This window comes from Vicia villosa, linkage group LG3, assembly GCF_029867415.1.
Source record: "Vicia villosa cultivar HV-30 ecotype Madison, WI linkage group LG3, Vvil1.0, whole genome shotgun sequence".
Classification (NCBI taxonomy): Eukaryota; Viridiplantae; Streptophyta; class Magnoliopsida; order Fabales; family Fabaceae; genus Vicia; species Vicia villosa.
Window position 1 is genome coordinate 207,035,271 of NC_081182.1, and position 11,997 is coordinate 207,047,267.

At 31.5% G+C, this 11,997-nt stretch overlaps 1 long non-coding RNA gene across 1 annotated transcript; it reads left to right on the plus strand.

The window, feature by feature from the left end:
- The first annotated feature begins 5,606 nt into the window (after positions 1-5,606).
- LOC131657212 (uncharacterized) lies at positions 5,607-8,251 on the plus strand. Its single transcript, XR_009300530.1, has 7 exons — positions 5,607-6,116; positions 6,207-6,471; positions 6,574-6,670; positions 6,758-6,964; positions 7,068-7,449; positions 7,551-7,671; positions 7,780-8,251. It is a non-coding gene; the product is annotated as an uncharacterized LOC131657212 (long non-coding RNA).
- The last annotated feature ends 3,746 nt before the right edge of the window (positions 8,252-11,997 follow it).

Here is an 11,997-nt window from a genome sequence, read left to right on the forward strand (position 1 = left end):
CACCCGAGCCAACCATACAAATGTCCTTCCACCAAAGTGAGGCCTTATTTCTTCTATGGAGCACCGAATTTGAAAGCATTGTTCTTGTTATGTCACCGTATCTGCAAGAAAGAAGGTTAGTCCATAAAACATGTTTCTCACTCAAAATCCTCCACCGCCATTTACTAAGCAACGCCTCATTGAACAACCTACAATGTTTCACCCTTAAACCTCCCTCCTTCTTTGGAAGGCACACCGTCTTCCAACCAATCCAATTCACCTTCTTCTCCACATCCGTCTCACCCCAAAGAAAGCATCTTTGAATATTGATTATCTCCTTAATCACCACTTTAGGAGCCTTATAAAAAGAAAAGAGATAAAGAGGGATACTAGACAAAACCGAATTCAAGAGAATCACTCTTCCACCAATTGATAATTGTTTAAATCTCCAAGAATCCAATCTTCTTCGAAGCTTCAAAACAACCGGTTTCCACATCTCCCGCCTCCTATGGTTAATACCTACCGGAATTCCAAGGAACGAAAATTGAGAGGAGCCAATCACACAATTGAGAAAGGTCGAAGCCGATTGAACAACATCCTCGCCCAAGTTAACACCCACCATCCGACTCTTCGATAAGTTCACACGAAGACCGGAAACCAATTCAAAGCCCCTAAGAATTGCCTTAATGCTCCAAAGATTGTTCCTCGAACCATCCCCAATTAAAAGCGTGTCGTACGCAAATTGAAGGATCTCAAAATGCAATTGGTGGGCTACTTTGAACCCTACATAACCACCCAAATTCGATGCTTTCGACGTCAAAACCGATAACCCTTCCGCCACTAGAAGAAAGAGGAAAGGGGAAAGCGGGTCCCCGTGCTGAAGACCCCTAGAAACAATGAAATCTCTAGTCGGGCTACCATTGACAAGAAATGACATAGAACTGTTAAAAACCAGGCTTCCATCCAACTACTACCAAAATCCATTCATCTCAACAAAAATCTCAAATAATCCCACGAAACACAATCATAGGCTTTCTCAAAGTCCACCTTCACCAACATACACTCCAAAATCAAATTAATAGGAAGTTCCGCAGAAAAGAATAAAATTCGACTAAAATGATTTTTTAGTAAATAAAACTCATTAATTATTTTTATTATATATAAATTAGATATCTTCTACGGCAAAATATTTATGATTGAATTCGAACTCAAAACTTCTAGTTAAGAGGAAAGAGACTCTTATCATTTCAACCAAATGCTCTTAAATATATTTGCAATAACTTGCTACAACACAACTAATATTTTAGCAATTCAACCATAATGTTAAAACTTTCTAATGAGTTAATCAAATGTATATTTTATTTAACACTTCGTTCATTTTAGAATTAGTGTCATGTTACTATTAGGAATGTAAATATAAATCAGTTTTAAACATTGTTGTTAATGATAGTTTGGAAGGATTGCATATGTGATTTGCAACGTAGACAAACTATCACAACTTAGTTAATTAGTTATGATTTTCTTGACCTTATAAATATCACTCTCTCATTTACTTGTATGCTATTTATTCTAATAATATCTCTCTCTCTCTCTCAATTGTCTTTGATTTTTTATCTTAATTTCTCAATTTGAAAAATAACTTAGAATACAAGTTACCCAATAAATTAGTTTCAAGAGTTGAATACTCAGCTTTCATTCATGACAAATGGAAGTACAATATCCTATCAATTCTTAACCAATATACTAGTGCTAAAGGAAAAACACAATGATACATGGTAGACATAAATGAAAGTCATATTCAAATTTCTAGATGTGCTTGAAATCATGAATGATGGTTTCTTGACATTAAAGATGGATGCTACTGTGGCAAAATGAATTGCTCATCATGAATTGAGCAAGAAAGATGGTAAAAGCTTGTTTTTGATCCATTACTGTGTAGATTTTAATATCTTTAGCAAAATAATTAAGCAAGAAACGACCAAATATGTGTGAGATACTCTCAATAAGTTGTATGGAGGAGATGAGAAATTAAAAAAGGCCAAGCTGCAATCTTTGAGGAAACAATAGGAGAATCCGTCAATGAATGTTGGTCAAGCAGTTGAAGAGTTCTTATCATGATTGGTGGTGTTGACCAATCAAATGAAATCGCGTGTAGAGAAGATAAATGAATTGTAGTAACTGGAGAAGGTGCTAAGAGCTCTACCTGCCAAATTAGATCACATTGTTCATGCTGCAACAACGAATTTGTACCTTACATTCAAAAAGAAACAATGCTTAAGATATTGCCAAGACCTCAATCCACAACAAATTATCTACATCCACCACTATATATCTTGATCTCTTTCTTGTGAAAGCATTTGCAATGAAAACGTTTGCTTAAGATAATAAAATCTTGGACATCTATTAGAAGCTAGGGAAAGTACTCTATGATTCATTGTAAGTGCATAAAAAACATTTTCTAATGGTTGGAACAAATAACTTATTAAAAGTTGGATGCATGCAAAATGCGCACAAAAGGTATGAAACAAACTCTAGATTACATCAAAGATTTGTTGTTCTACAAGAATATTATGTGTAAACAATATAATTTTTAAAATTAAAATTTAAAAAAAAATAAAAGATTATTCACCTCAGTTTTCAACTGAAACTCGAGGGTAAATATTTTTTACCTCAGTTTTTCATGACCAATGGGATAATTAAGTGTGTTTATTGACGATACTCATTGTCCTTAAACAAATATTCGTCGTCTATTTAATGAGTATCAACGCTTAAGACACTATTGTTCGTGACGAGTAGAACAAATGGCCAGCAACAGTAGGCTTGATCTTCGGCGATGGATGAGAAAAAAAGGGGTTGTACCTGCAAGACACTTCGATGCCAAAGTAAGAAAGAGAACGAAAGGTACAACAAAAAGTATGAGATTTTGGGCAAAGTTTGGATTACCTTTCTCTCTAGAGGTAGAGGGATATTTATAGTTTTACCTTTGGTGAAGAATGGTCACGCTATATTTGTGGGCCTGAGCGTGATTTCTGGGCCCAAAATATAAGAAATAGTTGTCTAGGTCTTGACTAGGTGAGCGTAAGAGACTATCCGTTGTCGGGGATGACTGCCCAGCGTGCTCGGATACTCCTTGGTCTTGGGGGACCTAGAGAGTAGACATACCCGGTAGAAAGGGTAACTTGCCTTCTGCCGGTTCTATGGATTGGGTCAATGCTTATTGGGCCGCTTCATGCTAATGAGTGGATTGGGCCTATTGGAACAATTGGGCTAGTCCAGAACAACTACCATTAGTGATTTGCGTGAAACTTAAAAGACATCCATTATAAAAGCATTCTCAAATCAAAAATTGATAATAAAATATGAAGCACTTGAAACTATCTACATCCACCACTATATATATATATATATATATATATATATATATATATATATATATATGGGGACGACTAAAGTGAGAACACTTGGTTATTATGAGAAATGAGAACAATGAATAACGACAATTAAATTTTGATTTGTTGATTTTAATGAACTTGATTGGTTTCTCTTTCTATGTTAATTTAAAATAAATATTATGGATCATAGAAAGAGAAACAAATCCAATCCATTAAAATCAACAAATTAAAATTTAATGGCTGTGATTCATTGTTCTCATTTCTCATAATAGTTAATCATCGAGCATAACTGGCAAACAATCAACCAACGACGATAGACTAACATCATCATTGTCGAGAGTTTCTTCAGCTTTGAACCATGGGTGGGGACCTTCAGTAGAGCGCGTTCATATAATAAATAAAACATATATCATCGGTTACTTTCAATTAACCATTAATAAATGAAATTAACTTAAATTAAAACATTTATACATATCCCTTCCATAATGTAAATGCAACATGATTGACATACCATGCCGGCAAGGTAAGGTTAGACGGTCTTCCAGTGAAACCCCCCCCCCCCCCCCATATACAGGAGTCGTCACATGTATTAGCCTGATCAAGCATCTCTGTATCAGCTTGATCAAGCATCTCTGTATCAGCTTGATCAAGCACATCTTTATGAGCATATGACTCAACATCATCAATTAGGACAACATATGGCGCATCATCGTAATCTTTGAACTGACCATCTTTACCTTATATACGCTAGAGAGTACGTGGTCCACAAGAATGCTCCATCCATATATGTAGTGAGAATCATTGGAAACTAATTTACCTATTCTAGTGTGCAAAATTGACTCTATCATCTTCACCGTCTTCGTCACACAAAAATCCCAAAAAAAAAAAAAAAAAAGCTTAAAAAGTAATATTGGTCCAAACTTTTTAAAAATCCAGCCACACCACTACAATATACTACATTAAAAAAAAAAGGATATCAACGTTCCTGGGCTTATTGACAATTTGGAAAAATCTGATATTTACTAGACATTATTAAAAAAAAGGATAAAAACTCATAGTTAGATACCAAATTTTAAAAAAATGCAATAAAAATGCTTTCGAAAAATTTGTATATATCACATATTATTAAAAATCGCGTATAATCCCATATATTTGATATCTATTATTTTTAAAAAAATCAATAAAAATACATCAAATATATAGATTTATAACAGATATTTGCTATTAAAATGAAAGATACAGTAAAAACTCATAACTTTTAAAGAGGAGACTACTTATAAAAATCCGGTAATATCCAGCAAATTTCTGAGTCAATACAATTGCAAAAATCTAAAATATGTGATTTTGTTTTAGAAATTTTAAATTTATAAAGGTATTATGGTTGATTTGGCCAACTTATGAGTGTCAAATTCACCTTGTGATATACTGGGTAAATTCTTCTAAAGGTGGATACAAGCTACGTTTAAAATTAGGAAGAAAATACTAATAATTTTTAATTACCGATTAAATACTAGTAATTCTTAAGACCTTGCTTTGTTTTCTAAATTTGGAATATTAAATTCAATTTGCTGTTGCACTTATTTAACAATGAAATCCATTGAGTAAAAAAGCTACTAAGGTTGGATCTTAAGGGTCCATTTAAAATGAAGCCCGTGGTCCAAAATAGAAACAGTAGACTCTGACACGGTCCATTTGGATTCCAATCACTAAGCATAGTCCATTTATATTCCAAAATGAAGCCCGATGTTTTTCAATCTCACTAAGCATAGTCTCAATGAGGAGAACTTGTCTCTACACCCCCAATATTTTCTAACACCAAAAATAGTTTTAGAAATTAATTAGTATTTATTGTAAGTGTATATAATTTTACATTGTCAATTTATCACCATCATCTTTCTATCATACAATAGAAAATAGCTAGATGAGAACTATGACAATTTTATTAAGTGTCATCATTATAGGTCCCATGCTAATTTTAAAGTTTCCATTTTTAATAATTTTTCTATTTTTGTTTTAATTACTTATTCTTAGTTTTTATTAGTTTTTCTTTTATTTTACCACGTACATAATACATCTCTTCCCATTCCCTTTATTAGTTTTTCTTTTATTTTTCCATGCACGTACATCTGTACATCTCTTTCCATTCCCTCAATTTTATTTTTATTAATTAAATTTTATAAATTTCATTTCCCCCAACAATGTATATGTAAACGATACGTTACCCCTTCTCTCTTTTTGTTCCCTTTCAATGCACCGGTCCTTTCAGATACATCTCTCCATTCCCAATTTTTTTTTAGTTTTCACACCCAATACATCTCTCCGATCCTTAACCTATTTCAAATTAGGTTTTTCAAAAATTTCAATCAACCCTAAATGTGCGACGGTTGATCTTTTATTCCATTCACTATGCAATTCATTCAATTATGGTTTCTCATCTCCCAAAATCTAATCACTACATCATCAATGTTAGTTTGAAGGCTTGTTCTTTCAAATTTTTTGTATTTCTTCCTTATTCTACATGTATAAATATGACCTATCTCATCTCCAATTCATCATCCCCTTTGAACCCTTACGATTTTGCGTTATTTTCCTATAGCCGCTGCAAGACGCGATTTTGTTGCTGAAATCACACCAGCCAAAGAGTCATGGGATGTTGTTGTTCGAGTTATTCGATTGTGGTTTGTGCCAAACAGGAATTCGAAACAAAAGTATTATGCTATGGAGATGGTTCTAATGGATGAGAACGTTGTTGTTGTTGTTTGATTTGTAATTTTTTTTCTTTTCATATTATTATATATGGTTTTGTTCTGATCTTGATTCGTTATTGTTTATAAGGTTTCAAGATACAAGCTTCTGTTCGTAAGGCTCTGCTGTCTCGATTTGAGAATAAGATTCGTGAGGGTATTGTTTATAATTTACAATATTTTGGGGGTTTCCGCTAATACTGGAGGATATAGGACCACGAAACACCAATTCAAGTTGAATTTCTAGAGTTCTACTGTGGTTACAGAAATTATTGATGATCTTATAACAGTATCCCCTTACTCATTTGTGTCCTTCCCACAGATCGTTGGGAAAATTGATATGGACTACTTGATTGGTAAAATTTGTATTTACTTCTTTCTAATTTTTTGTATGTATTGTATGATTTTCTTTCTTAATCAATTATGTCGTAATTTATTATGTCAAATTTATGTAATAGATGTTGTGGCCATTTTGTCTGTTGTTGGACGTGAAAGGGTCTATGAAAGGAATGATGTAACTACTAAGTTTAAGGTTATTGAGTTACAGTCCGATGGGTAAGTTATATGCTAAAAAACTTATATTCTTTTATATGCAGTTAGAGTTACAGTCCAATAACTTTTGAATTAATTGGTTTCATGTAGGATGAAGCTTGACTGTACACTGTTTGGACCATATGTTGATGAGCCTGATGCATACCTCAAACCCGGTAACACCGACCCTGTTGTTGTTCTTGGTCAGTATCTGAAAGTCAAATTGTACAATGGAAAGATCGAGATGTAGAATGCAATGAACTGTACCAAACTGTTGTTCAACCCAAAAACACCCGAGGCAGATTCTTTGAAGCTGAAGTAAATACTTTTTAGATTCACATATCTGTTTAATTTGTATAATTAAGTCTTCTCAAATTTGTGAATGCTGAAAATCGATTAATGCTTTTTTCTTTCTTATTAGCGATAACATTGGATCGCCTACTCAACCATTTAGTTATATGAAGGATGCTTCTGAGATGAGTTTAGAAGAAGATTTCTTAAATCTGAGTCAACGCAAAACAATAGAGGAACTAAAAGACTGTCAAGATATGATTTTCATTTTACTTTTATTTCATTTTTATCCTTCCTTACATGCTTATTATATTATAGGTTAATTTGACATTGTTATTTGGTTTTTTATGTCTACAGAATATGGTTTGTGTTGTGTTAGGCACAATCAAACATGTTTCTGGTGGCAATGATTAGTGGTATGCTGCATGTGTCTGCAACAAGGGTGTTGTTGTAGACTCCAGAAGGTTGTTCTACACAAAGTGTGACAAGCATATTTGAACAATTGTCCCAAGGTGTTCAATCGTAAAATTTTTCAATTGTTCCAAATATTAGTGGCTAATTTTTCTAAACTCATATATTTAATATTAGTTTTCCCACTTCGTTAAATATGTAGGTTTCGTGTCAAACTCAGGGTAATTGATGAAACTGATTCTGCTACTTTCGTGATTTTTGATCGCGATTGTTATTTTCTGACCAAAATGACATGTTCTGATTTGATTGCTGAAATGGATCGGGTGAGTATTTATATGGTAAACAATTTTTACATATTTTCATTTGTCATTATAATCAAAATATTAGTTGATAGTAACAACATTTTGTTTGATAATTAAATATATTTTTAGGAAGAGGAGCCATCAATTGTGGCTAAAGTGATTGGTGGTTTTGTTGATCTAACATTTCTCTTTAAGATAGATGTAAACAATGATATGAACTTTGGATATGAACAGTCTTTTCGCGTGAAAAAAGTTTGTGCTGACAAAGATATAATTTCAAAGTTCAAATTTGCTGCAAAGATTGATAATACTCTATTTCATGTTAGTTCATATTTTTTTGTAACATGTCCCTTTCATGTTTGTTCATATATTTGATTAATGTTTCAATTATTAATTGTTTTAGAAATCTGTTGACGTTGAGGATGATTTTACTGCTGGTGTGGTACAAAGTGATATGTCTGCTGGTGATATTCAGGATCTGAATTTAGTTGTGAAGGTTGCTATACTTTTCAACCAGTTGGACTTTGTTTTAATTTTTTTTAGGTATTCTTTGATGCATGTTCATATGACTAACTTTAAAATTGTAAATTGTTTGGAAACTTCTATAAACTGATGCCTTTTTTAATGTACCATACCGTATAAGCACTTTAAACTCACGTGTAAGCACTTTTGACATGTTTGCTTATATGTGTGTCCAAATGAGTTGTTTTTGTGAACATGTATGGTACCTTAAACATGTGATATATTTTGTATATTATTTAATTCTTAATAAACTAAATAATGATTCTATATCTTTTATTTAATTCGTAATAAACTAAATGATTCTTAATAAACTATATGTGTAAATGGTATATGTTGTTTGTATTACAAATACATAATTCAATTAAATTGTCTTACCATTCTAAGTTTCCAGCTCATTAACAAACTTACAAAACAATAGACAATCCTATGGCCAAATCCTCTCATTTTTTTCATTGATTAAAAGAATTTATCCCATTTGATAAATTCTAATTAAGTAACATTCATGTTGACTTTACATGATAAATACATTTAGTATGATGTTTGATATTAAAAAAAATACTTTTTAACTCATTTCCATATTGAATTAACGATTTGAAAGAGGAATGATGCTCAAATTTCTTATAATTCCTGTTTTATAATAAACCAATAATTAGAATGCAGATTTATACTCAATCTGTTTCAAACTCATGCTTCATATTGAACTCATAATCTCGCAGCAATCACAAACTTAAAAATATCCATAGAACATATAATTAAAGAAGTTGTTATAGCAACCTTAGTACACAAATCCATAACATTATATTGATTTATCAATAACACCAAAAACATAAACATATAACTACCCAAAATGATTGTAATCCATTGGCTTTAATCCAAAAGAACGTAGTGGTCCACGATTATGCCTTCAACATACTTAAAACATTATTAACCAAATATTGACCGGTCGACGACTGTCAAGCAAACCATTTTGGATGTTGGGTCAACATTCTTCTCTTCACAGTCCCGAATGATTATTGCTAAGTTTTCTCCATTTTGGATACATCTGTCTTTGACTAGCTGATACCATCCCTTCCCAATATAACTCTCCACACAATACTTTCTTATGGCAAAATGAAGCTCGCAATCGTATATTTTCTGCGTATTAGTATCACACAACACAATTCTTCTGAGACCCTCATGGAGGCAATTCTTAATTAGTTCCTGTGGGAATTGCTGCAGATGGCGCATAAAACATAACATAAATACATGGCATTTTTTCAAACGATGATAGTTATAACAGTTAATTCAATTGCGTCTATACTTACAAAAACATTTGTCCCCGCAGTCTTTCCACATTCGATTTCCTTTATCCAACAAAAGTACCTATGGTTGTTGATGTACTTGATTTTGACTTTCGGAACGCTTAAACACTTTTTTCCTGATGCAACCTTTTTCTCCATTAAATCTTTGTCATTCACAGAATCAACGTGATTGCTTGGCAATTTCTCTCCAGCTTTCTTTGCCTTCCTGAATGTTACATCAAGGTTATTAGAGGTGTAAGGAGAGCAAAATATATTGTAAAAGGATACAAAATTAAACTACTAAAATGATTAACATTAACTACTAAAATGATAATCAAAAACCCTGTAGTTATACCTAATGTGATTTCAATTAACAAATTTGACAAACTCAAGTCATATAGTACATCTATTTTTTGGGCAAGCCCTAATTTTATCATAAATAAACACTAATCGATTTAATTTGGGGGTTTTTCAGATTCTAAAATACATTCTTCTTAAAACCTGATGAAGGAAAGGATTTCATCAACAGGTCAAAAAATTATTGCATGTGTCTTACAACAATACATCCATCTAAGACAATGACCATAACCATATATCTAACAAAGATTCAAAAAAAATTGGGAACGATTGATCTGTGGCAAATATTTTCACTTACAAAAACCCAAATGGGTTTAATTTCTTATCAAGATCGTTTGCTTACCCGGAACCATCCCGATTGCGCTTGCTAGAAGTCATCTTGACCAAGTGTGAAAATCTTTATGTGGGTTGTTGTAATCCCTTTGAGAGAAGAAGCTGAAGATTTTTTTTACTACTTTAACGAGCGCTTTAAGTCTGGAATGCTGAGAGGTGTTGGTTCTATTTGTCACTTCTTATGCCAAACATTAATGCCATTGTTTTTGCCATTAATAAAATAAATGAATTCATGCCTTTTCTAATATTGTTGGTTAATTTTGTATTTCATTATTTTGAATAAAAATTATAATTCAATCCTTTTTAGTTTATTTGTTGTTTTTAAAAATTTAGTTAAACAAATTTTAAAAAATATTCTAAAAAATGAGACGCTCCTTTCACTTTTGTAGGACAATTTTTTATTTTATTTATTTCTTATTCATTTGATTTAATTTTGTTAGTAAATTTTAATTATCAAAAAAACAAACATAATAGATGTGTATTTGGTCTTTTGTTTTCTTTTTTAAAAAATAATTAACAAACATTTTTAAAATTATATCATATTGTTTTTCAGTTATAACAATCAAATATTTAATTTAAAACGTTTGAATTATGTCTTGCTATTTTTCTTTCGTCTTTTAACACATGTAAATACTAATTTTTTATAGCATAAATATTTTTAGGATAATTAGTCATTAATCATTATTATAATTTTAAAAATACTTGCTTACTATAAAATTTATATTACTTCAATAAATTTTAAATAAATAATATTAAATAATAAATTTCAATTTTAAGTATTTTTTAAATATTATAAAACATTTAACCCGTGCCTCGCACGGGTCTAAATACTAGTATTATTTTATAAAAAAAGATAATTTATTCATCCAACTTAGAGATAGTTTGATCATCACCCAACTTACCATAAAAAAGAGATAAATTATTTTAAAAATCAGAGTTTTTCAACTGTTGGGTCACTTAATATATTCATTTAAGTCACACATCAAAGAAAATATAATTTGAGTATTACTATAAAAAGATATAGTAAATTTTTTTTACACAACAAAATGTAATCTTTTAGGTGTATTAGGGATTTGGTAGTTTTGTGTCTAGGGATGATTTTTTATTTTTCCGTTCAAAAATAGTTTGTTGAGAGGGTTTACAATTTTTCCATTCAAAATTGTAATTTGAAGGGTTTGCAATTTTCTCCTTAAAAATTGCAAGTGTACGGGAGGGTTTGTAATTTTGTATGATTTTGTGAGGTTTATTTTTTGAAAATTTTGCTTCTTTTTCTTGTTGTGGGTATGCTTCCGTGTGCGTAGATATTTCTTTATTTTTTTTTATTTTCCCAACAATTGATATCAAAGGTAAGGTTCTGATCAAGAGAGGAAAAAAAGTCATAAAAAGCTCTGATCAAGTGAAAAAAGAAGAGTAACAAAAAATTCTAATCAAAAGAAGAAAAAGACAAAAAGATTGAAGAATAATAATTTTACAAAATATGGCTAATCATTATATTATAATGATAGCTTGAAGATGAGGTTGAAGACAAAGTGCAGAAATGTGAGTCTTTGGATGAATAGAGAATTTGTTGGGTCAAATAATATATTTATCCAAGTCCCACATCGGATAGTAGAAAGAAAATATAATTTGAGTATTAATATAAATAGAGATAATTAGTTTTTTCTACTCAACAACAAAATATAGTTTTTTGGTAGTTATGTGTCTAGAGATAGTTTTCTAGACACAACAGTGGTATCATAGCCTAGTTCAAGTAAGGGACTGACTCCTTATGTCGAAAGTCTTCCTGACATGGTGGTCAGACGGCATGTCCCGTTGAAGTGTCCATGACGAGTAAGAGTGTCTGTCAATGGCGGTA